General features: G+C 33.9%; 1 long non-coding RNA gene across 1 annotated transcript; it reads left to right on the forward strand.

The window, feature by feature from the left end:
• Positions 1-26,860, forward strand: LOC138919882 (uncharacterized). Its single transcript, XR_011430430.1, has 2 exons — positions 1-68; positions 26,459-26,860. It is a non-coding gene; the product is annotated as an uncharacterized lncRNA (long non-coding RNA).
• Positions 26,861-27,734: the final 874 nt, after the last annotated feature.

The following is a 27,734-nucleotide window of genomic DNA, read 5'->3' on the forward strand; positions in this document are numbered from 1 at the left end:
AAGAACATCTATGGATTCTAAAAGACTACGGAGAGAATCAGAGAGAGCACTACACTGGTCAATTACAGGTAACCATAAATTATTTTGATTATTGGCATTTATTGTGATTTGTCTCTTTAAAAGAGTTAAATCACAAATAGCTATAGTGGTTAAGTCCTCCATTCCTTCACATGAATGTTAGGGGTAAGTAACCAAAGACCCTTCACAGCAGGTCCAGAGGACGATTTAATATCTGTGTGGGGGCGTGGTTGGGGGGTGTGCCATGCATATTCATGTTCTGAATATTGTATAAAGCTACTGTGATTTATACTACGTAGTGCCTAGCCAGAGGCTGCCTTGATTATCTTTGCCCAGGCATTTTCAGAACATCTTGCTCAGTCATATTACAACTAAAAGGCCATTAAAACCCTATTCTTGTTCAGTCCATCCCTACCTAAGAAACCTCAGCTGGTAATTCACCCTACCAGTGAAACACACCTCACTCTGGGCTCTCCAGTTCAGTAAAATGCACCATTACTCACATGGATACCCAGGCCAGAAAAACTTGGCAAAACCATGGCCCTCTATTTTCTCATATTCCAAAACATATGCAAGTCATGATGGCTCTGCTTTCAAATTATATTCATAACTTGTATCACTACCACCCTCCCTTGACCTGACCAGTTGAATAGTTTCTTGTTTCTCACTATCCACTTTCTTCTCCTCCCCCATTCTGTTCTTATTCAGCATGTAGACTTATTTCTTTTCAACATAAATCTTACTTTGACATTCTCCTAGCCAAACCTCCAATAATTCTTTAGCTGTCCCACTTTGAATACGACTGAAACCAATCTGGCTACTGGTAACTTCTCCATCCTCACCTTCGGCTACTTTTTCACACTCAGATTCGTTCTACTTCTTGTACACACCATGTAAACTAACCACACAAAGCCATTACACTTGCTGTTTTCTCTGGAACATCCATCTCAACATATCTATGGAGCTGACTCCTTTGTTTTATCCATGTCTTTTTTTTAGACCTTCCAACATAAAAGAGCCATTCTTATATACTCTGTTCACGCATCTTGCTTTCTTTTTTAACATGTTACTACCTGATCTATTTTATATTTATTTGTTTATTACTTCTGTGTCTCATTGAAGGAAGTTTTCTTTTCTCCTTTTTCATTGCTGGATCCCCAGCACGAGCAAAAAATTTGACATGTAGTAACTCTTTAATAATGCATCAGGTGAGCTAAAATAAGCACTGCTCATTGAATAGCTTATCCTAGGACTTCTAGTAGAAGGGCTGGAGATTGAGGTTAGATATGTGTTGTCTCTTCTTTCTGCCACAACATCCACTAAATAGAACTCTGGCTCTCTGTTTCAAGTGGCTGGTGTTGAGCACACAAATCAAGCTGAATTATGGAAATGAGCCAAGATGGGCCTTAATGAACCGATGTAAAATTCATTCTGAAACAACAGTCTTCTAACAGATTTTTCTATCCAGCCACCTGAGTCATGTAGCTTTCTTTTCTTGTAAACAAAGAATCAAACAAACAAAATAGAGCTTGAAATTCCTAAAAATATTCTCTTTATGAAGAATTTTCCAAACTCAGGTGTAATGCTAACCACTGGTGACGGATCATGGTAAGCTGCTCCTTCAACCGTGTACGGTTAGTCCCCCAGTAACCACTTAACTTATTATTCTGCACATGAAAATGAGGAACAGAGATAAAAATATAAAAAGTTGGCATTTTTGCTTAGTTTTTAGTTAATCCACTATCTTTACTGTTCAATTATTCATAGGAAAACTTATCAAATGCTTAGACTGTTTTGTTAACGAAAAAATAACAAGAATCCTTTTTGGATTCAAAATGTGTCTTTTATGGCTACCATTTTCAAAGATCAATAATAAAAGAAAATGACTTTTTGAATGCCAAAATTTCATTATGTACTCCTGAATTTGTTAATGCTGTTCACTCACTGCTAGATCATTGTTATTTCTGTTGATACTATTATCAATATAAATATCTACAAGCCTGAAAATTATTCAGACTAGCCTCACAACCAAATTACTTCAAAAATCAATATAAGGAAGTGAATAAAAACTCAGTTGACTTCAGTAAACAGGATGACAATATAATTATTTTCTCTCTGCCCAATAGTATCGTTCCAATTGTATCTGGTCATTTCTCCCTTTTGTAAATGCCTAGGATGCCTAGACAATCTCCCATTTCAAAGATAATTAATTAAGTATTTTGGATATTAACACCTTGTCCAATATATGGCTTGCAAAGGTTTTCTCCCATTCTGTTGGTTACCTTTTCATTTTGTCGTTTCTTTTTCTGCGCAGAATCTTAAGTTTGATCATCTAGTCTCATTTGTTGATTTTTGCTTTTGTTGTTTGTGTTTTTGGTGTCATATTCAAAAGATCATTGCCAAGACCAGTGTTGAGGAGATTTTCCCCTATGTTTTCTCCTAGGAGTTTTATACTATCAGGTTTTATGTTTAAGTCTTTGATCCATTTAGAGTTAACTTTTAAGTGTTGTAAGATAGAGCTCCAATTACATTGTTCTGCATGTTTATTCAGTTTCCCCAATATCGTTAATGCAAATTGGTTCAACTGCTATGGAAAACAATATGGAGACTCTCAAAAAATCACAAATAGATCTATAATCCAACAATTCCACTGCTGGGTATATACCCAAAGGAAAACAGGATTTTGAAGAAATATATGTACTGCCGTTGTTTACTGCATCATTATCCAAAACAGTCAAGATATGGAAACAACCTAAGTGCCCATCAACAGATAAAGGGATGAAGAAGATGTGGTACATATATACAATGGAACATTATTTAGCCGCAAGGAAGGTGAACGTCCTGCCATTTGGGAAAATATGAATGGACCGTGAGCACATTATGCTAAGTGAGATAAGTCAGAAGTCAGACAGAGAAAGACATGTACTGTATGATATTACTTATATGCGGAATCTAAAGAAGCCAAACTCAAAAAACCGACTGAAATAGTGGTTACCAGGAGATGGGAGGTGGGAGGATAGGATAGATGTCATTTAAGGGTAAAAAGATCAAGTAGTAAATAATCCCTAAAGATCTAATACACAGTACAGTGAAAATAGACAGTATATTATAATCAACAAACTTTCTAAGAGACTATAACTTAATTACTCAAACCACTAAAAAAACAATATTTTTGTAATGTGATGGAGGTGTTAATTATCAATACCTAGCAATTATATTACAATGTATAAATGTAACACATTAATGTTCTATAGCTTAAATTTATGCAATGTTATATGTCAAATATATTTCAATTAACAAAAGATAATTAAATAGATGATGTGAAGGTATTCATGTCTTGAAATAAGGACTACATAGAGAAGATTTGTATGTGTGCAAACAATTAGATGGGAATAATCTCCAATTAAATCATCATGATAATTTATGTAAGCATTATTGATCAATATAAATTTTAGGCAGTACCGAAAATGCCTTGTTCAGAAGAATGGAAACTTCAAGTCTCTGTGAAGGTAGAGGCCATGATGCTTTTCATTTCCCCTTCTGTGTCTCATATAAATGCATGCCCATCATCAGTGGCATGCTTGAGATGACCCAAATAGGGGTAAGAGCCAGGTGACTCTGTGCATTGTTTCACAAGTCCTCTTTCAGTCATGTCATGGTAATACTTGAAATCCACCTTGACGGGATTATTTAAACCATGTAAACTGTCAAACATTACAAATCAGAACATTTTGTTTATTTTTTTGTGCGGTAGTGTGCAGTTTACCAGCACACCGATAACAGTGGTAAATCAACAAAATAATTTATGTTGAATAAACATTTGAATGGATTTAATTTATTACAAAACCTCTATTATTAAAATAGTTTATTTTCAAAGCCCTTTGGGCTTTAATATAGAGTCCATAAAGGACAGATAGTTTTGGAAATAATTTGATATGACCATACATTTCATGAATTATAAATGGTATTTGTTGTGATGATGAAAAACAATCTAAACTTCATATTTCTGTATATGTAACAACTTAGTGTATCACAATTTCACAAGCTTCATGAATAAATAAAATATGTGTCATTTATTTTTAGCTTTATTAAAACTCAAATGAATTTTCGATGTTTGGAAATCCATTCCTAGTGTGTGGAATGCTCATTTTTCAGCTCAGCAATGTACTTCACATGAAGTGCAAGTCTAGGTTAAAACAAAATATCTCAAGTGCAATTTTTATTATTTACTAGTGTGTTTTAAAATGTGCTATGAACCTCATGTACTATATTTTATTATTTTATGACTTTTTCTTGAAATAGAGAGGGTCTTTTCTCCTGAGAAAACAGACATGCCTCCCTACATTTTAATACTTTTAATATTAATGTATTAGAGCATTTTTGAAATCCTTCTGTAGGCAAATATTACTAAAGGGTCTCAATTACATTATTTTATACTATAGTTAGAATCAAAGTAATTAATCTTCTTTTAGGGCGGTAAATATTCTCTAGCATCTAGTAGCTGTGATTTGATAACTTGTTTGTGGAATATGAAAGCAAATTATAAATTACGACATCCTAGTCTAGTATGAAGAAGAAAAGGTTTGTGTTTTCAGTTGTGTGAGTATGTGTAATAGAATTCTTAAATGTTTTGACAAAATGTCTTTTTAGATTTGTCTATCAAGGATAGAGAAAAGATTGTGTCGAGGCGGAGGAAAATCCCTTTTTTATCCTTCCTGTGTTCTTACGGCTGGACTAGTAATAAAATTGAGAGAAGACTAGATTCACAGGAGAGAAACCCAATTTAATGGATCCAGTATTGGAGATCATAGAGAAATAATGCTCAGAGAGTGAAAAAAGCAGGCAGTGTAACCATCTTTTACACGAAGAAATAAAAAAAAAAAATTATGAGGAATGCTAGGAAAAAGAAACTTAGATTTGAGGGACGTAGTTAGGAATTTAAGCAGAATTTGGGCTTAAGGTAGTAAATGAGCAAGGTTTATGCAGGTTTCTCAGTCCTGAATCCCTTAGCTCTGGTGATAAGGAAGAGGGGAGAACATCATTCACGTGGAAGATTTATTTCCTGCCTTCAGGGGGAACAGAGAAAGATGGGTCAGAAAGCCCCTTTTGCTTCTCAAGTAACTTTAACTCAAAATAATCACTAGGCTATTGTGGGATATTTCGGGTTGGCCTGCCCTGGGCCCCAACAATTGACATATTTCCAATTCCCACCTGAATTTCTAATGTCCTTTAAGTGTTAGTACTGCATCATTGAATACCTGTTACATGTGAACTTTGGCTCTCCTCCTCCCAATCTCTGTAATCCGGAGGGAGAGAGGTGTTTAACCTCTCTATCCACATTTACCTCAACAGCTTATGTAAGAATAATCCTAATACGAAACTTATAAGGTTTTCCTGAAAATTAAATGAAAAAATATCTGAAAGATATTTAGAATAATATCTGGCACACTAATTAGTAGGCACAAAATAAACACAAGTTTTTAAAAGCTTTTTTCTTTTCCCTTCCCATTCCTCATTTACTTTCGACACATGTTCTGAAATGACTGCTATGGGATGAGCCACGTCATGGAAACTGGTATTGATGAGGAGAAATTTAATAAAGACTTACAAGTATTTTCATTGTTAGAAAAAAGAGAGAAATCCAACTTAGTATTATTAAGCAGCAAAATTGCTTTCATACATGTTGCTAATTGTTAGCACTTTGCTGTTCTGTTCTTTATACCTTGTAGCTGCTAACCCACGTCTTTCCATTCTAAAGTACTCACCCAGCCACAATCTCTGTTGGCATTGGCTCCTCTCTGTCTCCTGTCAATAGGTTTATGAGTCAATGCTCCAAAAGAGATACTCTTACTATTAAAATTAGTAATGACAAAATGTCCTGTAAGAAAGATAGCTTCAGGGAACTTGCTACAAATTTGCTTCAAGGTTTTTCAAGAATCAGTATAAATAAAATACGATTTATGTTTTAGTTAATGTTCACTTTTTTCTCTATATTACATTTGTAAGAGTAAACTGTAAGTAATTGTGGCTTTTAAAATGTAGCTTACTTATCTTTGAATCACTTAAGGAATGGATAAAATGAGTAGCTTTGCATCACTTTAAGGTACTCATAATTTCAATTCCATTTTCCAATTCCCTTTGCTGTGGAGTACTATGTGACTGAGACACTGTGCTGACAAATGGAAGGTATAAAGAGAACAGGAATAAAAGATTCACGAAGATAAACTTGATAATGGTAATCAGTTCACTAAAAATTATCTAAAGAAACAGATTTCGCCCTCTATTAGGTTTAGTACACACACAAGAGAGATGTAGGATGCTGATTTCTTTCTCCTTTAGATGCTGGGTTCAAGAGCATTATTTGTTTGTTTACAGGACTTTCCTGCCCTGGCACATCTCACCTGCTAACTTTTGTAAGAGCTCAGCAACAAGAAACTCAGAATATCCATTTATAATAATAAACATGATTAGTGAAATTAAAAAAAAAGAACAAAGAGTCGTCAGAGACGATTGCTTCTGCTCTGTCAAGCTATCCAGTTGATCAAGTATTAAGAAAAATTTATGATTAAATCAGCAGCTTGAACAAACACATTTGATTAATTTTTTGTTGTTTAATAATTGAACTGTAAGGTATTAAACCTATTTGAGTTTGCTATTTGAAGATTATTTTATGCAAAAGAAGTCAGTGAGTAGTTTAGTTGCTTAATATTTGATTATTTGGGTTTTCATAACAACTTGATTGTCACTACAGCTTTTGAAGTTCTATAGTGTAGTTGACATATGAACACTATTACTACTGTACATTGTTCAGGGAGGATAAAAGGATTCTTTCAATAAATAAAGTAAATTAGCTGCAAATTTTATTCAAATACTAAAACCTAAGAAATATTCTAATCACAAGAAGCAATAATTTCCACTACTATGCAATTCTATTAACTCAAGCAAAATTTTATTTATTCCTATCAAGCATATATTTCACAGTAATTTAAAATTCAGTATTAAATTAATCCAGACTTGCTATAGAACAATCTGTATACAGCGTGATTGCATAGCTATTCCTAGATTATTGAGACTCTTCAAGACGTTTGGTGAACAATGAAGCTTTTTGGTTAATTAAGAAAAGTAAATTAGAGGGGCTGGCCCCGTGGCCGAGTGGTTAAGTTCGCGCGCTCCGCTGCAGGCGGCCCAGTGTTTCGTTGGTTCGAATCCTGGGCGCGGACATGACACTGCTCATCAAACCACGCTGAGGTGGCGTCCCACATACCACAACTAGAAGGACCCACAACGAAGAATATACAACTATGTACCGGGGGGGGGCTTTGGGGAGAAAAAGGAAAAAAAAAATAAAATCTTTAAGAAAAGTAAATTAGAAATATATGACTGTAATTATTATATATATGTATATGTGTTGTTTCTCTGAAAATAAGAGCTGTAGAATATAGAATATAACCGATTCTTGAAAAGACTGAGGCAAGCAACATTGATTATGCATGTGTGTTCTAAACAATACTTATTCAAGGAAAAGTAATACATTTTATGTGATTTTTTTATAAAATGGAATAGATTTCACAAGGTTTACAATATTACTTTTCAATATGGAATAAATCTTTATCTGAAAGAAAACATTGGGAGACACAAGATTTAGATTTCTTGTTACATTCGAATTTGTTTCTTTTTCTTAAAATATTTTGAGTTTTGATATTTCTTGGGTGAATATTTTATACTTACTTGTCTTCTTATACAAGAGAGTGGATTCTAACTGACAACTGAGAACCTGATCTGTGGTGGGAGAATGTCTCTGCCATATTGTCATAGGTTGTTATTTGAGATGATCACGGAATTACCTCTGTTAGTATATACATTTCAAATGCTTAAAGCTTTTTTCAGTGTTTTCCAGCTTTTAAGAAACTAACTTAGAGAGGAAACTTAAACAATAGGGTTGTTTTATTGTTCAACAGTGGAAACCTAGACCTACTTACTCAAAGTGCTCCTTGGATCTGGGAGCTGGTTATAAATCCATAGCAGTCCCATCATATCCTTTCAGTTTGAAAGTTTAGATTTTCTGTCTTTTAAGGTTATAATGGGGGGGAGGTATTACTTTATAGAAATTATACTTTCTCTTAAGATAACATCCAAAAGTTAAACAGGATGTTAAATAAATTTAATTTTGACCAAATTTATATTACCATCATATGGCAAATATTAATCTGATCTAAATTGGAAAATATATATATTTAATGAATCAAACATAGAAAATTAAATCTCTCACAATCCATACCAATATTCAATTCTGAGTTTCCTGGTAAGAACTAATAACATGACTTCTACATTTTAGAAAGGCAGGAAACTACTGATCTATTTTAGGTAAAAACAAACTAATTTACAAAAGGAAATTTCCTTTTGTAAAGGAAAAAATTAAAGCATATTCATTTACATGAGAAAATGTTTAATATTTTTGTTAATTTTCTCAACAGACAATTATTTATATTTTATCAAGACATCAAGAATACAATTAAAATTGCATAACATCATTGTAAAATAATAAAAGATAAAATAAAACTATTTGGTAATTAACAATGAAAATACCAGTAATAAAATTCTTTTACTTTTCTGATAATTATAAGAAATTAACCTTCAAGTAAGATAGAAAATTGGGCTTTGTGTCTTTAAGCTAGTAAAAATGAATTTAAATAAGACATTTATCCACCATTTCATTTACGGGCTAACCCTAAAATAGACTTAAACTAAAGTATTTTCTAGAGTTAGCAACATATCTGTATACAGGTAAAATACTATTCTCATCAATTCCTCTTCAAATACGAGTAAGTGAAAACATCCCAAGATGTTCAGAAAAATTTGACACTTGACTTCTAAATAATTCCAGGTTTGGTTACTTAAATGTTATCATGTCACATTGAGTTTATTTTACTCAGTATGTGGATACAATATTTTTCATATCGTCAATTTTAAAAATGGATCACCAGTAAGTTAATCAATTATTTCTCCTATTGTAACCGAAAGTTCGGTCTCTGAACCCGATGCCAATCCAAATAACAAGAACAGAGTCTTGAGTGGAAGAGGAAGGGTTTTTACTATGCCAGGCACAGGGGGCAAAGCAAGGGCTCATGCCTCAAAAATTGCTAGCTCCCCGATGAGGAATGGTGGGGATTTTTATTTGGGGTTTTGGGTAGGGGAGGGGGTGCAAGTAGCTTGTGCAGGTCGGTGGTTTTCCACCAGCCTGCGTTTGGCCTTGAGAGGCTGCTTGCAGCAAGGCGGTGGGGGGGCGGGGGGAGGGTGAGATAGGAGGATGGCAGGTGGGCGTCCTTTGCCTTTGTCTCTTGTCTCGTCTTCCTGCTTGAGGCGGGTTCAAGCACCAGGAGTCGAGGAGTTGAGGTCTGGGAAGCCTCCGCTCCTTGATATCCTTGAGACAGCGGCTTTTCTGGCAAACTTCAAGGACACGTGATTAGCTAAACTTTAGTGTGCCTCCAACTCCAGGCCACCTGGGCTTTTCACAATTTGTAACTCCCATTTAGTTGTAAAGCTCAAAGAGTCCAAGTTTAAAGAAACAGGTGTTTGCATGTGAGTGGAGCTAGAGAAGCAGGAAAGGAGGTGGTGGGTTTTAGTTTTAACCTCATATACGCTGGGTTCAATGTGGGGGAACTGATATCGGGGCTGATGTTAAGAGCCTGTAACACTATTACAATTTCAACTATGATAGCAATTGGATTTTTGAATTTTTGTTGTCTGAATTAAATTTTTAAAGAGATTTAGAAGTTCTTTTAATGATACTAATAACTCATTACTTAAGTGAAAACTAAAGCTAATCTTGTTATTTAAATATTACACACATTCTTTTTTTTAGTTGGCTATCTGGTCAGAATGCAATCTTAATTTTAATTCTTTTTCCCCTTAGCTCAAATTCATTTGCTTTCCATCTATTTTCAAATGCTTTCAAAGATATTAAGTATATAAAAAAACCAAGATTCCTATTTTTGTTAATGCAGTAACGAGTTTATGTCCTGTTGTTGCCGTATTTTCAGGTAAGATTTAGAAGCCTGGTACTTGAGTTCTGAGCCTTGAAGTTTCATAGCTCTATGATCTTATGAAAAGTTAATCTCTCTGAGTATTTATCTTATTTTAAAATGAATATATTACCAATCTGCCAGAATTTATATTGAGGAATAAAAATGATAATATGGGTAAGTGCTTTGTGTAACCTGTAAGGCTCTATGTACAAGTTATTTATATGTACTAAAAGGTTTTATTCCTCATCTGAAAACGAAGTGCTTTCAAAGATGTTTTAATTGAAATGTTTCATCACGGAAGCTCTTAAAGTACAATAGAAAATGATGCACTAAGATAACAGCCAAAAGACTGTCATATCTGGCTTGACTATTTGTTTTATAAACATAACATTTTGAATCTCTTCCAAATAATTAACACTTTTCCTACAAATAAAAGGGATGGACTATGAATTACATGGGGGATACAGATGTATCAATTCTTCCATTTTTTTGCACTTAAAAGATCTATTTTTAGCTTTATTAACAAACTTTATACATTTTCCTTGAGTTGCCATTTTTGATTTTTTTAAAAACCTGAGTTAAATACCTCATTTATTGATTTTTGTTTGTTTTATGACAGTGAAATAGTTTATGCTATTTATTTTTTCTGATATAGGCTTTAGCAATATCCTAGATATTTTAATAGGTTGAAATTTCAATGTTGTAAACTTATGGCTATTTACTTTTCTCTGGTTCAATCACTTTTAGGAGATTTTTCAAATTTAACAATGATTGGATTATATTGTAAAAGCATTTGTATGTGGAGTCCATTATGACTTTCTAGGTACAAAAATATAAAAATTATTTTTGTGCTGGTTTCAAGAGCATGAGAAAACGTGCCTAAATCAGTGTATTTTCAACTTTTGATTGTAATCCACAATAAGAAAGACATTTTATATTAAAATTCAATATATAAGCATATGTACACACACAAAATCGTAGGCATATACAGTAAATGTGGAGCAAGAATTTGATTAGAATATGCATGGCTTATAAGATACAGTACACTCTATTCTGTTCCATTCCATTTTACCTATTTTATAACATCTGGGTGTGACATCTTAATGATTTCCCTGACCCATGGTTTGAGAAATATTGTTTGAAATATACAAGTATTTGATTATATTATGGAAAAAATATGAGTTTTTTAATATGTTCATGGGAACATTACAAAAATATATTGATTCCCAATATACCGAATACTCCCTGCATTATCAGCCAGTTTTTCTACTCCATTCCGACATTCTTGGCGCTGGCCACACTTTTTAAAAATAGTTTCATTTAGTGAGAACTTAGAAACCATCACTTTCATTAGTTAGATAATAGTTTTTAATCACAAATTCGTTTTTAAAGCCAAATGGATGTTAGATATTTGCTTCTAGCTTCTCCACTGCATCAATAATCTCTCCTTTCAAACCTGCTGAAAGGGAACTACGTGCTAATCAAGTTCATCAGGCTGGAGAATTAATGTGTGCACTTATTTCCTACTATTCAAAACTGTCATTCTTTTTTCTCCAGTGTTTTATTTTGGGCTCTGTAAGTCATTACTCAATAAATCTGTACTCCACTTTATCCTTGAAAATACACTGATAATTATGTATGAATGAAAGAATGAGGGATGAAAGCAAAAGTTCTTTATTTACATACTTTATTACAGTATATTAAACTAGTAAAGATAAGGTACAAAAATAGAGTATCGATTTAAACTAATATACCAAATAAATATGTAGTTGTTTGCGAATCATAACAATTGACAAATAGCTTTATAAAACTTCATGTTTAACTCTACACTTTAGGAAACTTTGTATCTAAAATTCTTTACACCTTTCATTATTTGTTTATATGTTAATTGCAAAATAAGTATTTAAAAAGAGTAATTTTGACAAAAATCTCACTTCTAAAACAGAGTACGTGAATTATCTATTACTGTGTATTTCACCACCCCAAAATTGAAAACAGGTATTTAATTTACTCACAATCCTATGGGTCAGATATTTTGGCTGCTATGTGCTTAACTCAGAGGTTCTTCTGCTTGTTGTCCTGATATATTCATGAAGTTGCCTTCATCCTGTGGTGTGTCATGTAAGATTGTCTCATTCATGTGTCTAGTGTTTGGGGGTGATTCTTTTTTTCCAGCTTTATTCACATATAATTGACACATAACACTATGCACTTTTAAGGTGTACAGCATGTTGAACTGGTACAATTATACATTGTGAAATGGTTAGCACATTGAGTTAGTTAACACTTCTATCACATCATATAATTACCTTTCCTTTTTTGCAGTAAGAACATTTAAGATTTCCTTTCTTAACTTTCAAGTATATAATATATTCTTTTTTTTTAATTTTTATTTTTTTCAGATGAACATATTTCGAATTCTGTGTACATTACATCATGTTCACCACCCGAACATTAATTATAGTGCATCCCCTCACATGTGAGCCTAATCACTCCTTTTGCCCTCCCCCTACCCCCTTCCCCAATGGTAACCATCAGTGCAATCTCCAATACTATGTGGGGTTTTTTTTGTCGTTTTTATCTTCTACTTATGAGTGAGATCATATGGTATTTGACTTTCTCCCTCTGACTTATTTCACTTAGCATAATACCTTCAAGGTCCATCCCTGTTGTCACAAATGGCTGGATTTCATTATTTCTTATGGCTGAGTAGTATTCCATCGTGTATAAATACCACATCTTCTTTGTCCACTCTTCCCTTGATGGGCACCTAGGTTGCTTCCATGTCTTGGCTATTGTGTATAATGCCGCAATGAACATAGTGTAGAATATATTCTTGTTAACTATAATCACGAGGCTATGCTTTGTATCTCCAGAACTTATTCATCTTCTAACTGGAAGTTTGTACTCTTTGACCAACATCTCCCCATATCCCCCATACCCTAGCCCCTGGTAACAACCATTCTACTCTCTGCTTCTGTGAGTTTGGCTTTTTGAGATCCCGCATATAAGTGAGATCATACAATATTTCTCTGTCTCTATCTAACGTTTCACTTAGCATAATGCCCTCAGGATCCATCCATGTTGTGGGAAATGGCAGGATTTCCTTCTTTCTCATGATTGAATAATAGTTGTGTGTGTGTGTATATATGTGTGTACTGTATATGTGTGTACTAGTTATATGTGTCGTATATATATGTATATATATACACACACACACAAATACATACACATATACACACTTTTTACCAAGCCTCTCTCTGCATGTGGTCTCTCATCCTCACAGAGACTGCACAGAGTTTCTCTTCATAGCCCTCTCAGGAGTTATGGAACAAGAGCGTGAGAGCCAAAGAGGCAAGATCTCTTAGGGACTATTCTCAGATATCCTACAACATCAATCCTGTGGCATTCTTTGTTTAAAGCAAGTCATAAGGTCAGCTAAGCTTCTAGGTTGTGTAGAAGGAGATCTTATTTCTTGAAAGTAAGAAAATAAGTCATGTTTCAAAGGGTGTACATAGAAGGGTAGGATGAATTTATGCACATTTGTGAAATGCACCCCATAATATATCTCAAACTTTAACAATATTAGGATACTCTTTAAATAGAAAATGAAATTCTTATGCACCAATGTTGGCATGAATTTTTTAAAGAACTTAAATTACATATCCACTAACATAACTTGCTCTTAAAATTCTAACTCATATGATTTTCATTCAAACAAATTTATAAATTACATAAAACAAAATTGAAATCCTATAAAATTGATTTAAATATATTATTTTAATATGATGAATCGTGTTTTCTGCGTGGTTCAGTTCTCCAATCTCAGTTTAATAGAAAACATATGCATTTGTATTTTCTATATTTGCTTGCTGTTGACTTGCTTCTTTTCGATTTTGAGGATGAGGAACTATCCCATTAATCAACATTACCACTGTGGAATAATAAATATTTCCATTTAACAATCAGTTAATATAACCAATTATTAGCTATGCTTTGAAGAGGCAATGTATTTAAGATCTAGAATGTTGTACCAAAGAAAAAATATTATTCTATGAACGTTTCCTCATTGAATATTGTAAAGAGCATATTATTTTGGCTGTTCCTGCCATCCATTCTTTCTGCAACGTCTTTATTTTGGTGAAACTTTTCCAATCCTAATTCAGTTGATTCAAGTTGGTCTGATTCTGTCACTTTATTTCAGCAATTAACTTATATCTAGGTCAGCCCATTAAATGTATACTTTTTCTCTGGGAACAGATCTTAGTTTGGGCATTGCCTGGTAAATCAACATGGCCAATTTAGAGTGAGACTGGAGACTTTGAAAAGAAATATTGACATCTTGGTATTTGTCTTTATCTGGAGCTGCTGGTGGCAATCTTTTCTACAATACGGACTTAGCTTACTCCAGTACTGAAAACAGAACTAAAGGATATAACATACAATGTCTTGATGACATTGACAATGCTCAGAATCCAGAATGCTTCCCATCAAAGTCATCTCTGGAACGTTTAGATTCATGACCTCTAAGCTTCCAGTTTTGCTTAAGTCACTTAGAATTGGTTTTCTTTCACAAGTCATATAAGTAGTGCCAACAAATGAAATCTTCCTCAAGACTCTTACGTCAATATAATATCACAAGTGGGTATGAGCAAATAGAGAATCAGTGCAGTAAATCTGTTGACTTTGTGGAGATGGTACTTTCAGTTCATTTTTATTTCAATGTCTATTCTGTGTATGGAGCATATTCTATTACTGTCTTTTGCTATTTGGAATATCATAAAACTTCTGTTCCTAGAACATGGTATGAGGCCATTTACCCTTTACTTGGCATGGATGAATAATTGGCATATTAAATTGAATAATTTTATTTATTTCAATTAAAGCATATTACTTCTCATTTTCATTGTGTCAAAACACAATTTCAGTAATACACTTTATAGTACTAAAGTGCAAATACTTTTCAGTCGAGTTTTTTAGGGCAGAGATATAGCAGAACTCAATATTAGCACAGGATGATTTCAATTAACATTAGTATCAAGACATGTGTATATGAGCAGGTAGGCATGCTTGCAAATCCATCAAAGTGTGAAGCAGAAAACAGTTATGAGCTTTGTGATAAATTTTAGATAACTAAACATTTTTCACTTAATCATTTTTATTTAAATAGTTTCATTTAACCATTTCTCAAAAATGATTTGAGAAACTCAATTTAAGTGACTTTTTTTTTGCTGAGGAAGATGGGTCCTGAGCTAACATCCTTTGCCAATCCTCCTCTTTCTTTGCTTGAGGAAGATTAGCTCTGAGCTAACATCTGTTCCAGTCTTCCTCTATTTTGTATGTGGGTCACTGCCACAGGATGGCTGACAAGTGGTGTAGGTCTATGCCTAGGATCTGAACCTGAGAACCCAGGCCGCTTAAGTGGAGTGTGCCAAACTTAACCACTGTGCCATGGGGCTGGCCCCCTTTATGTGACCTATTTTTAAATACAAATATACATGGAATATTTTGTCTATTGATAAATAAATGACAATCTGGTTTTCAAATTGCCATAGTTTCAACTTCCTAACAAATCTCAGGGAAATTTGTTTCATTGATCAACGTCATTAATTGAGATTGGCAACTGTTCTAAAGAGGCTTATATTTCATCTATTAAAACATGATCTCTAAATAAATGGCCTCCAACTCAGGATCAACATCCATTAAGGAGTCTGTAGTTTTCATTTCAAGTGTTGAAAGTGCATGCTACCCCAGGAAACAAGTATACCTCTGTTTGAACTTTGAATCAAAACAAAATAACTCTGTCTCAATACAAACAGTAATAAATGCTTCGTTGCTTTTCTTTAACACAATATAGCCAAATATTGTCTACGAAAATTGTGTAAAAATTATGTAAAAGTATAAAGAGGGAAAAGAAGATATGGTGGTTGAGGAAGAAGAGGAGGCAGTCGAAGGCAAGGGGAAGCAAAAGAAGAAATTTTAAAAGAAAAAGTAAAACTAACAGAAAATACCAAGTTTCCGGGATATAGCTTTCTGTTTCCATGAAATGTAACATTGATAGCATAGATTTCGAGTGGTTTAACTTCCTTAATAATGCCAGAAAAATTTCTTTAGATACTTCCACTATTAAATTCAACTAAGAATTTAAAGATCTGATAATTTTCTACTGTATTAATACTTCCAAAACAGAAAAAGAAGGAAAACTTTAAAGTTATTTTTAATCGTATATAACATTTTAACTAAAACCTAAAGTAATTGCATACCAATCTCGATTATTAATATTAATGCAAAATTCTTAAAACCATTAGAAAACAGAATTTAGCAGACTGTTAAAAACTGACCAAGTCAGTTTGTCCCAGAAATGCAAACATAGTTCAATGATGGAAAGTACATAACAATTAGTCATCATCTTAATAAGCCTAATGAGAAAATTTATCCTCTTCACAGTGAAAGGTGTTTGACAAACTTCAACACATATGCTAGATAAAGACATTCAGAAATAGACAGGAACTGTCTTAATGAGGTGACACACATTTCAGTGCAAAAGCCATCATCACCCCGACAGTAGCGAAACAATGAAACACCTGCGACACATCCACTAAAGCCAGGACCAAAACAACAATAGGAGCTGATTTTTGTGCCTGTTATTTATTATCCTATTAGCAATATTAGCTTATGTTAGACAAAGGAAGAAATTGGAAATGTAACAATTGGGAAGGAACAGATAAAACTATTCACCACTGATATTACTGTAGAATGGAATGATCTTCAGAGTCAAATGAAAATTATTATCAACAAGAAGAGAATACAGTCAAGCAGTAGTGTATAAAGTTAATGTATAGAACACTGTTCCTTTTCTGTGTGTGTATTAGGTGAAAGATTCATTTTATTTAATTTATAAACATATATGTATACACATGTATGTATCTCAGGGGAAATATATGATAAAAGATCCATTTTACAATTTTTAAAAAATCAAGAGATAACATACTTAGGGAAATTAATAAAAACTATACACTGCTTTCTAAGACAAAATATAAAACCCTACTGAAATTATACAAAAAGAATCAATTTCATTAAAATGACAATTGATTAGAGTGGTGTTTTAAACTAGATTTTAGTAATTTTCTCCGTTTTCTTGACTTATGAATCTAATTAAAAAGTAAAAAATATTTGAGTTACTGATGCAATATAGTTGTGGTGTTGGTCTCTGGGTGAGCAATATTCACTCCAAGAACGTTTTCTGAGTTCTCACCCTCTCTTCCCACCACCTCATGTGACACATCTGTCTTAGAAATAGCAAAAAAGGAACAAAGCTTGCTTTCAAAAAACAGCAGGAATAGAGGCTCATGTGTTGTTGCACAAAGATTTATGTCAAGCAGACAAAAAGGATGCTAACCTCCTCTGGTGGACAGTACCGCCTCCTTCTAAATGATGCTCTGGTTTGTCTCACGCTTTGAAAACTCTCACAGTCAGAATATTCACCACGGAATGGCAATCTGGCAACTGGGTGTGTTTAATGTCATTTCTCTATAGAAAAGGCTAAAATTGCCCCAAACAGCCTCTGATAAACAGTACCTCTTCCTGCTAATATTTCTATTATCTGGTTTATTGTTCAATGAAAATGGTTTTTTTCCAAGACAGCAATGTTATTTGTATTCGTAAATGCCTATAAAAATTAAAATATTCATATAGTGATTATATAGAAAATAATCCATACAGCTTAAAAATCATCTTAATTTAAAGGTAGTATGAATTTCATTCTCAGTTTTCAACAAAGCATATGATAATGAAATGACGCTATGAGAAATGAGGCTATAGCATCTGAATCTCCGAATCAGGAGTCTGGTTTACTTCTGTCAATATATGCAATAAATCAGAATTATTATCAATATGATTCAATGTTAAAATAAATTATAGCATAGAGGATAAAATCATAAATTTTGAAGCCAAGTTGCCTTGGTTTGAATCCTGGATACTCAACATATGACTGTGTGATCAGGCAAATTACTTAGTTTTCTATACTCAGTTTCTTCATAAGTGGAATGAGGTAATAAAAGTAATTCTTCAAATGATGACTGTGAGAATTAGAGGAGATAAATCTGAAGCAATCAGAAGGGTATTTATCACTTAATCAGAATTCTGTAAGTGTTAGGTGTTTTTATTATCAAGATTATTATTATTATCCCTCTTACCAAGATGCAGCACATAATAAATTGATTAGCCATAGAACATTAGAAACCAATTACATTGCCTGGTTCTTTTATATTCTGTTTGGCCCATTTCTTGACATTAAACTAACACTTCACTCACAACAGTCAATACATTTGAGATAGATCATATAATCCCTTAAATTATTATCCTAATATTGCTTCTAATTGGCTATTCATAGCCCACGTCAATCCCTGATATGCTTGGTTCTTAAAAAATGATAACATTGTAGCTATCAACTTCAAGGTCGAGTTAGGAGATTGAGCACATATTACCATATACCCACTTCTTACTGCTCAAAACCTATGAATGTAGTTGGAATATATTTTAAAATAATACATCCCCAAATGCAAAGGCAACAAAGAGAAATCTCAGAATGAGAAGGGAGAGGAATCTGTAACACTGAATGTCAGAGAAATAAAAGTTGCAAAATGGATGCTGTGTGGACCTCAAAGGCAGACATAAGGGAGTGTGGTTTGAAAGCCATTTTTAGACAGGAGCTGGGGCCACTGCCCCAGAGTACCACAGAGAGCCCACTCTGGGCTTCCTGTTGCAAAACAAAGAAGAATTATGCATAAATGCGAACCAAGGTAACTCTTTCATCCTTAGCCATATTTGCAGCAAAAAATAAATCGGCCATTCCTCACCATGCTGATACAATGGAAAAATTGATAGAAGGCAGGAGAATACTTTAAGGTCAGGACAAATTAACACCCATACATACATATGCAGACTAAATATAAACCTCCACTACCATGGGATGTGCTGGAGTGATTCCTGGGAAAGATGTTATCGAGGAAAGATAAATTCACAGCAAAGGAACACATACACAAACACAAAGTGAGAAAGTTGAAAATCGTAAAAAAACATTGTAGTCACTCCCAAGAAGGCGTGAATTCAAACACAATATATGAGAGAGTACAGAGCAATCCCAAAAGATCTTAATTTAAATGTATTTAAAATTTTGAAGAAATAAAATCTATTCACATTACCCACTGAGTACAAATAAGGAATTACTATAAACAAAAGCCACATGTTTAAAGTAATCAAGGAGAAATATATCATAATGATACAAATAGCAGCTAAAGTATATTGACTGCTTAACATATTCTTTTTCTAAGGCCTTTATATGCTATATCTCATTTAATCACTACAAAACCATTATCACTAGCCTCGTTTTTACATATGATGAAACTGAGTCAAAAGGTTATACAAAAGGTTATATATGGCAACTATAACTGGAAGTGTCTTTGAGAACGTGTTTAAATGTAGAATTTTTAATATCCATTTTACATCCGTCATCTACAACAGCTAAAACCAAGACACATTGTACTCTGTGAAGCTGCTTCATAGTCAGTCAGCCAACCTGACAAAATTCAAGTGACCCATCTTAATCCTGGAGTAACGCAAAGAGAAGGGTCAGCATGCCCCTTATCGTTCCCAAGCATCCATATTTCAGCTGAGCATCTGCCACGAATTGCGATGATCTCTCTTTGTTGTGGGGGGGAAAAAAGCAATTGGCAAAAATGTGCTAAGTGGAAACAATATAGGCAGCTATTTTCAGATCAATTCTTTAGAGAAAATTCATAAGCTGTGGTAGAATATTCTGTGTCAAATATATATATATATTTGTTGTTTTGTTTTATTAATTTAAGACTTCTAGAAATATATGCAGAATAATTCACATTGTAAATCTGAGTACAAACATTTCAATGACAAAGAAGCATCTGGATTTTAAACGAATGTATTTATTTGTCTTTTGGGGCTTTTCTATTTTGAGGTAAGGTGATAGCTTTTGCCATTCATGATTCAGACTAATGCCTCACAGGAGACCTTAAGTAATCTTATCATTTGGGCTACTCTGGAATGTTGCAATACACCTGAAGATTCTTACTGGGAGACATTCTTTTTCATTTACTGCAAATAATATATTAAAGCCATTTTTGTCATTCTTCAAATCAAATGATGAATGTGAGTTTAGATAAATATAAAACTATAATTTCTGATTTATTCTTTTCGCTTCACCTCTCCTGCATTTTACCTCAAAAGCAAAGCATGTGATGGTTTCGAAAAGGACTAGATCAAGCTCGTTTTCAGCAGTTTCCCACTTCCCCAAATGTTGATTCTTTATTTCCCCCTTTTTGACATTCCATTTTAGGGGTTGAGTGCCCTCTTTTCACTCCGTTGTCTCTCAAGATTTTTCTCCACTTCCCCTGCCCCCTTATCTTCCCACAGAATATTGTTTTGGCTGTCTGACAATGTATTCAATGTCCATACACTTTCCTTTTACTGGCCTGTTTATTCATATTAATATGTAAACAGATTCATGGTCACATCATAATGGCTATGGACAGCTGGTCACTCTCTTTTCCAGTTAACGGGTGACTCCAACAGGATTTCCCGATTTCCAAGCTATCTTTTTCAACTGCACATCTTAGTCATGACAACCCTCTTAGTCTGAGGCAGGTTGTATTTGACCCAAAGAAACATGACAGAGAGGATGTTCAAGTGCTGTGGCTAGCCAGAGGCTTGCTATTTTGGGATAACTAAGTCTTGGGGCAACCAGCAAACATATACTGAAGTCAGCTTATTTATTTTTTATAGTTAAGTGGTAACTCACTCCTCCATTAGAGAAAAATTAATGAGAGAAATAGCGTTCAGCTTTCCCCATGGCCCATTCAAAGGCGATGGCTAGAACAGCCCCATGTGATGCAGTGGAAATAGATGTGTATCGTCTATGTATATATCCCAGATATCAGGGTGAATTTTTTTTTAAATACCCTACTCTGCTAAATCTGGATTAGGAATCCTAACATTTACTGGGCTTATTACACTGTCCTTCTCCATTCAAAGTCCTTTATTTTCATTGTATTGTAATTGCTCTTTTTGTCTATTTCCCTATTGCTATTCCTATTCCCCCCCTATTGCTTATTTTGTCTATGTTACAAATTCTGCGAAGGAAGGCTGATTCTTCACTTTGCTGTGGCACTAGGCACAAATTTGAAGTGCAGGAGATGTTAGTCAACAGAAATGGAGAGGGACTGCTTTAAAATCTCTCTGTATAGTCAGCCTGCTCTCATAAATCCCACATTCACTACAGGTTGGAGAAGTCTAGAGTGTTTAAAAAATTATCCACTGTTTGGTTTCAGGCCTCTGGAAACAGGCACATTGTTTGCCCTTTGTTTTACTTGAAAATCTAGAACTTGTCAAAATCACAGTTAACTAGAGGTAAATGTCCCTGAACTAATGCTATTGTATCAGCGATATGTGACACACATGAATGGGTTTGTGAGGACTGTGATATCATTAAACCAGTCCCCAGTGTCCTCAAAGAAAAGTCACTGTTTTCATGGTAATAAACCACATTTCTGTGACATCCCATTCAGAACCATCTATAGGCTCACAGAGCTACAACGACCAAGTCATCAGATAAGAGAAGCCCCAAGTACACTTACAACAAAAGATTTACTTAGCTTTATAGAAAAGTTAGAATCAGCAAGTCACTTGTGTTAACTCAGAATATTCTCACTCAAGTGAAAAATAGTGCATTTGTGGAAAAGAAAGAATATATTTGAAACAGAAATAACTTCCTGAGGTAATGTGGCAGGTCAAATATGGCAAATCATGATGTTTAGCAGGAGAAATAAGGTCTGTTTACAGAGAATGACTGAGCAAAAAAAAAGGTGTTATGAATTGGAAAAGCATACCATGAAACAGCAGCTAGAGATGTAAATTATTAAATAAATTTTAAATAAGATAATTTGAAAATATTTGCATGTAGTTCGATGAATTCATCTTTGGGCGTATGTAAATACAAGAGGAATTAAATTGTACCTTGATAAAATGAGTGACAAATAATATTGATTAAAAAAACAAAAAAATTTCATTCTCTCTATATAGCCTATCTCCTGATGTTACATATATTACGTGATATAAAGCTCTCCACTGGGTGCAGGGTTGAAGGCATTTGAAATAACGAATAATCACATAGTGAACAGATAAATCATGCACCCATATTTGGATGATGCATATTTATTCTGCATTTCATAGGGCACAAACATCCCATCTGGTAATGACAATCTTCCTTCAAATATACCTCATGAGATATAACTGTAGAGTTTTATTCAAGAAAATGTAACTTCAAAGAAGACTTTACTGAATGAACAAAAATGTGTAGTTTCTGCAATGTTCTTAGAATAAATGAAACACCACTAAATAAAAAATAAGAAAAAGAACTTGTAACAGAAAACTGAATTTGTGCCACTTAGAAACGCATATTCCTAAATCAGAATGCTTGTTATAAACCACTTTCATAAACGTGAGTCCTCTTGTAAAGTGGGTGTTAAACATGTGCCTTTTTCAACAAAAAGACAGTATAGACACTTTGAATTTCTAATGGATACTTTCCTTTTCTTCCCCTCCTAATTTTTCTCTCCTAGAATATGGTTTAATAGGAATGACAAATAAGCTCTATGAAAATGTGGAGCAACTATCCCAAAACTACTTTGTTCCCAGTTTTAATAATTTTACTTTTCATTTGAGAATTCAACCATAAACTTTTTAATAAAAGAACAGAAGTTAATAGAATACAAAATAAATTAAAGATGTGTTTATTTCAAATGTTGATATTTTGTATTTTAACCTTAAATTGAATCAAAATTTAACATAGCTAAAGTGTCCATACTTCCTAAAGCAATCTACAGATTCAATGCAATCCCTATCAAAGTCCCAATGACATTTTTCACAGAAACAGAACAAAGAATCCTAAAACTTGTATGGAACAACAGAAGACTCCAAACAGTCAAAGCACTCCTGAGAAAAAAAACAAAGCTGGAAGTATCATACTCCGTGGTTTCAAAACATACTACAAAGGGAGAGTAATCAAAACAGCATAGTACTAGCAGAAAACAGACACACAGATCAATGGAACAGAATTGATAGCCCAGAAATAAACCCATACATCTATGGACAGCTAATTTTCGACAAAGGAGCCAAGAACATACAACGGAGAAAGTAAAGCCTCTTCAATACACGGTGTTGGGAAAACTGGACAGCCACATGCCAAAGAATGAAAGTAGACCATTATCTTACACCATACATAAAAATGAACTCAAAATGGATTAAAGATTTGAATGTAAGACCTGAAACAATAAAACGCCTAGAAGAAAATATAGGCAGTACATTCTTTGACATCAGTCTTAGTAAGATCTTTTTGAATACCATGTCTACACGGGCAAAGCAAACAAAAGGAAAAAAATAAACAAATGGGACTACTTCAGACTAAAAAGTTTCTGCACGGCAAAGGAAACCATCAACAAAATGAAAAGAAAACCCACCAAATGGGAGAAAATATTTGCAAATCACATATCCGAAAAGGGGTTAATTTCCAAAATATACAAAGAATGCATACGACTCAACAACAACAACAAAATCAAACAATCCAACTAAAAAACGGGAAGAGGATCTGAACAATTTTCTGAAGAAGGTATACAGATGGCCAAAGGGACATGCACATATGTTCAACATCACTAATTACTAGGGAGATGAAAATCAAAACTTCAATGAGATATCACCGGTCATGGTCATCACAATGGCTATTATTAAAAAGACAAAAAATAAGAAGTGTTAGAGAGTATGTGGAGAAAAGGGAACCCTCATATACTGCTGGCGGGAATGCAAATTGCTGCAGTCACAATGGAAAACGGTATGGTGATTCCTCAAAAAATTAAGAACAGAACTATCATATGATCCAGCTATTCCACTTCTGGGTGTTTATCCAAAAACATGAAAACAATAATTTGAAAAGATATATGCACCCTTATGTACATTGCAGCATTATTCACAATAGCCAAGACTTGGAACCAACCTAAGTGTCCACAAACGGATGAATGGATGATGAAGATGTGGTACACACACACACACACACACACATACACACACACACACACACACTGGAATACTACTCAGTCATAAAAAAGTTGAAATCTTGCCATTTGCAACAACATGGATGGACCTTGAGGGCATTATACTAAGCAAAATATGTCAGACAAAGAAAGCCAAATACTGTGTGATTTCACTCACACTTGGAAGACAAAACAACAACAACATACAGACACAGAGAATACATTGGTGGTTTCCACAGGGGAAGGGGGGAGGGGGAGGACAAAAGGAGTAAAAGGGCACATGTGTATGGTGATGATTGTACTTTGTCTTTGGGTGGTGAACACGATGAATCTACCCAGAAATCAAAATATAATGATGTACATCTGAAATTTACGTAATGTTATAAACCAATGTTACCTCAATCAAAAAAAAGAAATCTCATCCGGGATATGAAGTAAGGAAAGGTGGTGGGAGATAAGATAATTCTGTGATCTTGGTGACCTACTTTTGCCAACAACTAACTAATTCATTCCTTACTGTAAAATTTTAAATCTCAATTATCAAGAAGTAAAAGTTTCAAAGCTTTAAGATTTGGCAATGCTCCAAATGTAAGACCCAAAAAATAAAAAGCCATTTGTTTGAGAACTGTTGGCTTTTTGCCTTGTTTGAATAAAACATTTAAATCCTATGCCAGCAATTAATAGCAAGAGCAGGCAAATGTCCAAATATTATAATCTATTATGCACTTTTTAAAGGCTTCTACCACTTACTCTACATTTATTACAGGTCATTATATTCATTATCTCATATAACCTTCAAAAACAGTTGATGTAGATGTTATTGCCTTTTTTACAAACAGGATAACTGATGCTCAGAGAACTAAAGCTCTTTCCCCAGGTGGATAGTGCTGTATTTTGAGTCAAATCTGTTTCCACCAAAATTCCATCCTTTGTCATTTACATTGACTTCCTTTGGTACTTCTAAGTGAAGGATAACTTGGAATATTAAAAAGTTAATAAAGATTAAAACTATCTCAGTTTTCTTTGTATATCTTGTAAAGCATTAAGTGGATTCCTTCTGTTTTGGGGCTGTTCCTCTGAAGCAAAGTGAACATAATTATTCGAATTTATGATTTTGATGGAGAAATATGATTTGAATCAATAGTCATCCATCTGATTTAAGGAAGATCATTAAAAATGATGACAAATAGCTGAATCATTCCAGGAGATCTATTAATTGTTAACTTCTTCAAGAATCTGAGTCCAAATACCTGTGGAAACAAAACTCAGAAGAAAATTTTTTGTTCTAATATTGCATTTCCTATTATAGGAGTAGTTCTAGAAAAAGTGGAAAATAATTTTGAATCCTATGCTCTGTTATACTTTTGATACATGTATGATATTCTAGTATTTTCTAGAACTTTAATGTCAATAAATTCAAATAAAACAATGCATTTGTAGGTAATTTTGACATGGATTCATAAATATTGAATTTGTGATGCTAGAAAGATGATTTTTGTACTATAGGCTCTTAGAGTTCTTGTTTTAGAATTTTTCCTTCTTGAAAGACAAAATACAGAGTGGAACTGAAAGTGTTTTCATTGCTTCCGAGATAAATTTATTTTATACATTTATTTGTATAGGATTCAGGCACAATAGAACCTTTTGAATTTGCATATATTTCTCTTCTCTCCATGTTACCACTATAGACTAATTTTTCTTTTTGTAACTTTCCTGAGTGATGCATGCTTATGCCTGGATGTACCAGGACTCTTATTTCAGGACTTAGAAGTAACTGCCTGCATTCTACAATTTTAAGATCGCTCGCCACTCTTAACGTATTTGCCCATTTTCTTGGTACGTTTTGGGAAATTCATTAGTTAAAGGGATATATTTATGTTGCTAAGCCAATAAATTCAATTAATAGCTTACATTTTTCCAAAAAATATTTCCATTTGTATAGCTGCTTTCAACTTTTCTGAAAGAAATGCTTGATGTTGGAATGGCGAATGGCAAAACTAAGTCAAAGTGGCGGAACTAATAATGGCTTACAACTTAAATGTTTATCTTGTCATTCTTAAAACCAATCCACGAGAGCATTTGCCTATTTTATTGAGGTATAATGCCAAATGTAACTCTTCAAAATAGGAGAAATTGATATATATATATTTTAATTTTACTTAAGTGCTGCTTTTGCACTTGTATTGTTCTCTGTGAATGGATTTATTTTATTTTATTAATTAGATAATAGTCAAACCAAAAAAATGACAATTTCATTTAATGAGATGATTTGTGGACTATGTTTCTCTATGTTATCTGTAGCACAGATCTCTCCAGTACTTCTGAGCAACCATCTTTCAAGCTTTCCTGTACCTACTTATAAAGTCTGGCGCCTGGACTCTTTTTCCACAACTGACGCTTGGACTACTGCAGTCATTTGCCAACAAGAACAGAGGTCCAGGAGTACCTGGGAGTTTAGTCCACATACCCTTTCCCCAATGACTGACTGCTGCCGGGGTAGGAAAGCCCAGCTTTCTTGCCCGGACTTTGACCAAATTCTGAACCATAATTTATACGGCAGTGCTCTGCTGCATGATCATGCTGGAGCTGGAACTTCGCCTAAAATCGCGTACATTCTGGGTTTCTTCCTGTCTTGACCTGCTTCTCCCGCTCCCTTATGAATTTTTTTTCTGGTAGCAAATTCTTAATAAATCACTTGCACAAGAATCTTCATCTAAGGTTTGATTTTGGGGAACCCCACTTACAACAATTATACTATACTTTTACTTTATTTCTCCTAAGCTCGAGAACATTACTTAATTCAACAGGGATTGAGTGATAAATATGTGCTTAATTCCTAGTATGGAGAATATGTTAGTGGTAATTAGGTCAGGCTGAGGGTAACAGCAAACCCAAAATAACAGCGGACTCAAAAATATCAAATTTTCTCTCTTTCTCACATATACATAAGGGCAGTTCAGGGTTAGCATGGAATCTTTTTGACCATCAGTGACAAATGCTCCATCTATTTTCTATCTTGTTCAATAAGAAAACTTAGACATTCTAATCAAATATGGTTGATCTGCTTTACAAACCTCCAGAAGATGCAAGAGTAAGGGGAGAGGATTACTCTCAGTTTAAAGACGATTTTCAAAAGTTTCAAAGCTCACCTTTGGCCTAAGATTACCACAGCGACAAGCTTTGTGGCAAAGGAGGATGGGAAATCTAGTTTTTATTTTGAATAGTCATACGCCTGGTAAATATTGACGGGAATCTTTTAAATAGAGAATAATGGGAACATGAATATTGGGGAAGAAAGAGCAATCTCTGTCACAGCAAGAAAAAAAATGGGCTTCATCTTTTCTCTTAAGCATCAAATTTACCATGTAAGAGTGTTTTAGGTATTCCACAAATGTCAATTAAAAATATCTCAAAGCCTTCTCTCGAAACAGTTAACTGCACTTTTGTTGTTATTTTAATTGAAGTAATAAGTCTAAAATATATAAAAAATAAATTTGAGGCAAGTCTAAAAAGCATGAAAGTCTGTAAATGCCTGCAGATGTATTTTAAAGCCGCTCAGTGTGTTCTGGCATCTAAG

This window comes from Equus caballus, chromosome 21 (assembly GCF_041296265.1).
Source record: "Equus caballus isolate H_3958 breed thoroughbred chromosome 21, TB-T2T, whole genome shotgun sequence".
NCBI lineage: Eukaryota > Metazoa > Chordata > Mammalia > Perissodactyla > Equidae > Equus > Equus caballus.